We start from the raw sequence: 6000 nt of genomic DNA on the forward strand, positions 1-6000 counted from the left end.
AAGATATTGAATAGGACTGGGCCCAGCACTAATCCCTGGAGAGCACCACCAGATGGCCGATTGGATCCAGCATGATTTCCCACAATCTCTGGGCCTGGCTATCCTGGCCATCCTGGCCAGTTTTTAATTCAGTAAAGAGTGCACCTGTCCAGGATGCCAGCTTTTCGAGGAGAGTGCTGTGGGAGACAGCATTCAGCTTTGCTGAAATACAGGTAGACAACACCCACAGCCTTTCACTCATCAACCAGGCAGGTCACCTGATCACAAAAAGTGATCAGGGTGGTCAAGCAGGACCTGCCTGCTAAGCCCATGCTGGCTGGGGCTGATCCTTTGGTTTTCCTGTGCGTGCTCTGTGATCACACTTAAGATTCTTGTGCACCTGCTCACTGGCAGTGCATGGGAAACTGAAAAGTCCTTGACTTAGGGTAAGCACTGCTTAGCAACAACTGAAGCACCCATGTGTTACTAACATTGTTCTCATACCTAATCCAAAACATAGCACTGTACCAGCTACTAGGAAGAAAATTAGCTCTATGCCAGGCAAAACCAGGACAGGCTGTAAGATGCATCTACTAAGTGTGCTCACCATTGAGCTGGAGGGATGGGGCAGATTTTGCAGTTCCCAAATATCTCTGCTGATCAATGCCAGAATGAAAGCTGGAGCAGAAACAGATGAATCAAAGCAGTATTTTAGGAGGTAGAAATCTGAGGAAGTAGATACATGACAGTTGAACAAAGTGATATAAAAAAGACAGCCAGCCAGGAGAGGCAGAGAAGAAGGCAGAGTATAAATCCAGGGCCTCAGAGAGGGACTGTGGGCTTGAGGAAAAACTCTGGAATATATATAAAAGAGGCCCTTTTACTGGAATTTCCAGTGACATCTGGAACAATAAATGTCTGAACCAAACAGAGATAAAAATCTTAGAAAGAAAAGTATGCATCCTTCCTTCTATAGACATGTAAAACCCTCTTGGAAACTTGTGTTGAACTGTTGTTCTCCTGTAACAGAACAGGAAAATTATCACTGGGAAAGGGCAAGGCTCTATTTTGGGATTATATTTCGCAAAGAAAACGAGAGTGAAATATAACTGTGGATGTAATTTTACTGCCCTTATGCAAGAAGTCAGACATATGCTCCTGATTATTTTAATTGTGAAAGGATGGCTGCCTTGCTTGTGTTGAGGAGAAAGGAAATTCTTCTTTCTCCTGACTGTTTGAAAGTCTGGGTCTATGTCAGTAAAGGTTCTTAGGACTTCCAGAACTGAGATTATGTGTGCTGTGTTGGGCAACTGGCTTGGCCACCAGTTTCCCTAAAAGCTGGAGTGACAGCTCTGATTGAAGGGGACACTCATGCTCCCAGGGAGCCTCTTCCTGAAACTTTAGCTGCCACTACAAAAGGCTCACACCTTAGATCTGGCTTCTCCTGGAGATCAGCCTTAAACTGGTAACTGTCAGAGCACAGTACAGGGATCAAATCTGAAGAAAAATATCTTTCTAGTTAGGGAAACCACCACGCCTTCATTTGTCATCTTCTTAAGATAATTCTAGCTGAGTGCTATAAAGTGTGCGCTGGATATGTGCAGTATCTATGTACATACACAATTTGCTGCTGACAGCTCAAGTCAAGCCATCTTTCCTGTGTTTGATAACACCTGTAAGCAGCTCTGGATAGTATAATGATTGGTATTTTATGTACCCAACAAAGAAGGAAAACAAATTGCAGGATAATAAGAGTGTACAATACTTTCTTGATTACTTTCAAAATAATGTGCAGTTTGTCCCATGAGATATTTCAGTGAGTATCGGGACCCAGAAGCCTCTGAGATTTCCTGAGCTTTTTTTCAGTCTGTAGCCTTGTTTTGAGCCACAAAGGTGGCCAAGTTCAAATATTATCACTGAATGTCCCTAAAGCGTACAGGCTCACTTGAAACTGAAACTCACAGAGAGACTTAGAGATGCAAAACTTTGCAGAACTAACAGGTTCAACATGCTTGCTCGTCCTTTTCACTGAACTGAAGTATGGTTTTGACTCTCAAATACAGTTCTGGACCATGTTGCCCCATTCCTTTCTAATATTCTGTGTCTACTTGTTATGTAGCCTTGGGGAAGATGTTGATTATCTCTATGCCTTTAGTTTCCTAAAACATAAATTAAAATAATGGTTAGCCACATTGTGGTGAGGTCCTGGCTTTTCATCCATTAACGTTTTTAAAGTACTTTTGGATCCTGCACAGAAAGCATTAGAGGACACCTCTGTGGTTGTTTATACGCAGGTGAAAGAGCCTGTGTTAGCCAAGGTGGAAGGTGTAGGTGGAATAAGGCCAGATGCAGATGAAGTGAATCAGACCTTTAGAACTGAAAAGTCCTTTGTCTACCTGAGGATCTGGTGTCAACTGATAAATGCCTTGCCTGGGTCCTTATAAAGACGATCTCTCTGATAAAGATTCATTAGCCGCCCCTAAAATGGGGCTCCCACGAGGATGGAGCACTCAGAAGCCCAGGGTGTCATCAAGACATCAGTGTGTCACAGGCAGGTGGCTGGATTTCCTGAGTCTGTGCTGAGTTACAGGCATGCTGCTCATCACAGTGCTTGGAAGATTCATCAGCCGCCCCTAAAATGGGGCTCCCACTAGGATGGAGCACTCAGAAGCCCAGGGTGTCATCAAGACATCAGTGTGTCACAGGCAGGTGGCTGGATTTCCTGAGTCTGTGCTGGAGTTACAGGCATGCTGCTCATCACAGTGCTTGAATCCTGCACCCCAAAGAGCAGATGTAAGCAATGCAGGGATCTAACACAGAACAGCTTGGGTGACTTCAGAGTGGCTGTGTGCTTCTGATGGGAAGTGGTAATATCAGGGCAGAGCAGGTGTGAGTCATCTCCCCAGAGAGAGAGGCAGGAAAAGGGAGATGGGGAAGGCAGGAGGGAAGCAAGAGAAACAGATTACCTCATACAGATATATTCCCCTTGCCTGGCTGCCCCACCCTTTGTGCACCCCCCTCTCCTCCCACAGCACGCATACATAAGCACGGAGACTTGGCTGCTGCGGCTCGACTCCAAAGCCCTGTCAGACAGATCATTTGCTGCTTTGTTGTCTTGCCTTGCCCATCTCTTCCCCAAATTCAAGATCATTTAATATGTGGCTAGATAAAACTCGAGCAGTTCTTCAATAAGCATTTACTTTCTGCTGTGCATTAGTCCAGTTCAATACTTCCCATGGCAGGGACTCAAATAAAAGTGGGATGGGGATCTAGGCAGCATTGGCTGCAGAGTGATTGCTGCATTTCTTGTGTGATCAGCTTTCACCACAGCCCTAGTGTGCGCCGAAAGCCGGGCTCTAAGGACTTAAATATGCAAGGCCATGATCGGGGCAGGAGGTGCCTCGAGTTTATTAGCTGGGTATGACAGATGAGCAGTGCAGGAGGTGAGTGGGTGGGAGGGAGAGTCTGTGTCTTATCAAGGCAGGGGAAAGGACACCCCAGTGCAAAACGACTGATGTTGCAAATGTTTATCACCACCATTAAGCCCACAAAGAGCTGGATGTTCTCTCTCTAACGGGCAGGAAACACAGCTTGCAAATGAAAGCACAGCCCCACTCACCAGCCCTACAAGTCCTTCCGAGGCTGCAATACAAATAATTAGGGCAGTGGAGAAAATCGTCTGTCCAGAAAAGGAATGGTACTCAAAATATTTGTTAGATTAAAAGCTAAAACAGCAAAACAGTTCCTGGGAGGAACAGATTAATAACAAACATGACAGTCACAGATCCCCATGGATTCCCTGCTTTACCAAATGACCTCACCCCTGTGCAGCGTGCCAAATTCTGCCAGATTGTTACCAAATACAGAATCAGTGATTTTAAACTGCATTCAGAGATTACAACTGTGCACCCAGAGTGACAATGGGGAAAAGAAGTAGGGCGACATGTTCTCATTCGAGTTCCAAAAGGCCAGGGAAGGGAGATGAGTATTTCTTTTAATTATGAGGAGAAACACAAAATGTTTTGTTAAAGACAATAATGGAAAAGTGCCTAGTAATAAAGAAAGAGGCACTACAGAGTAAGCAGTGTATGAATGAATACACAAAAGAGGTCAAACTCTAAATACACTGGAAAGCCTTAATCAGAGAAGATGCTTGTGTTAATGTACATACCCATAACTAATCCCAAAGGCTTTTCTCGTGTTGTATCTTGCCAACATTTTTCTCATCTGTAACACAAGTGGAAGATTTTATGTTTAAGTGCATGTTTGTGTGTATATATGGCAGGAAGTAAGAATTAATAAATCAAATGAGAAGCCTGGGGAAATCTGACTATTCTCCATGATCCTGAGAGAGCCCCTTATTTTTTCTGCAAGCATTGAATGCTTTCTTTCCTTTCACACCATCTGAAATGATGGGGTGAAGCAATTATGACAAAAATAAAGATAATCAAGCCACTGAGAAAGTCTTGTAATGCTAAAGGTTTAGTGTTCCATAACTGACCAGGATGACTCATATCTGTAAGCACTCTGAAATCCTCCTGCATGTTGACACAACTCCATTGTCCTGCTGTTCACTGTCAGTGTTCCAGTTGTCACAGAAAATGAAAGGACAGCAGTTATTGTTATGTTGCAGCTGTGTATTGTGACTGATTCATAATTTCTTTTTTTGGGAGGAACACAAGCTTGAATGTTCTCAGGTATTTGCAAAACACATGCAATTCTCACATATCTAAAGATGGTGAATATTAGACCCCACTTGCTGCTAATAAACCATCATTAGTGAATGGCTGATATAAGCTGTTATAGAGGTGATAGGAATGTTACAAGGTGTAACTGAGGTGAGGTTTTGAGGTGGGAAAGTCTCTTTTATTAGATGAATTGACATGTTTGAAGGGAAAAAACCCACAGCAGAAAAGCCTTTGGGAATCCAAGATCTTCTCCAAGCTGAATGCTTTCCCACAGAACCTGAAAAGACAGATTTGTCACCAAATGAAAATTCTGTTTTAATAACAAGTTTGCATTTTTTGTATTAAAAAAATACCCAAAAAACAACCCAACAAAATCTTGTGTTGTTTTTAATGTCAGGAAGCCCCTATATTTCAAAACAAATGTGACACCTGTCTGTCTGCCTTTCAACTGATATATTTTGTGGAGAAAACAATCCTTTCTAACACTGGAGAGCATGCGCGCTCTCTCTCGTTTACATAAATACATCTTTTATTAGCTGTCAGTGCAGGACCAATTAATCATGTGAGACATAAGCAGCTGATAAGTTGGATCCTTCACTGGCATAACTCAGCAGACCCACGAGTTTAGTGGTCTCCATCAGTTTACATCACCTTGAGGTCAAACCTGGATGTGGGTAGAAACACAGGCCAAATTCTAACCAGTTCTCAATTTTGTTTTCCCCAGCTGTAGATGACAGAAAGCAGAAAATGAGAGGGAGTGAGCCCATGCACAGAGGGAATGCATGTGAGACTGTGTACATTTACAATCTCTTTTATCAAGCCACTAATAAACACGGATACAAATGAAAGACAGGCACCTGGGCTGAAAGACAGACGACCATAGATGCTGCTCCTCTGACTTCATCTCTCACTGCTTGTCTGTGTTTGCTGGGGTGGCAGCCACATGGTTGCCTTTCAATAATTCAGGATGTGGTTTGCTCGCATGGACAGTCCTGCTTGTCACATTTTTTCACCTGATCACAAGTTCATCTCTCTGTAAATGAAGCAAGGCTTGTAAGGAGTTGCAATATCTTTTATTAGACTGGCTGATACTGTGGGCAGGAGAAGGGAGAACAATAAGATAAGTTTGCATGCCTGAAAGCTTTATAATTTTCTTAATTGTATCAACTATTCTATGAACATATATTACTCTCCCCCAGCAGCTTGTTCTGCTCATTTCCTGAGATTGTTGTGACCATTTTTTTCTGTTACTTCAATGACCCTATATTAAATTTGTGTGGACCAAGAGATGCATTCCTTCTAAGTGCACACCTCCACTGACACCCATTTTAAT

Source organism: Passer montanus, unplaced genomic scaffold (assembly GCF_014805655.1).
Source record: "Passer montanus isolate IOZ18808 unplaced genomic scaffold, ASM1480565v1 scaffold39, whole genome shotgun sequence".
Classification (NCBI taxonomy): Eukaryota; Metazoa; Chordata; class Aves; order Passeriformes; family Passeridae; genus Passer; species Passer montanus.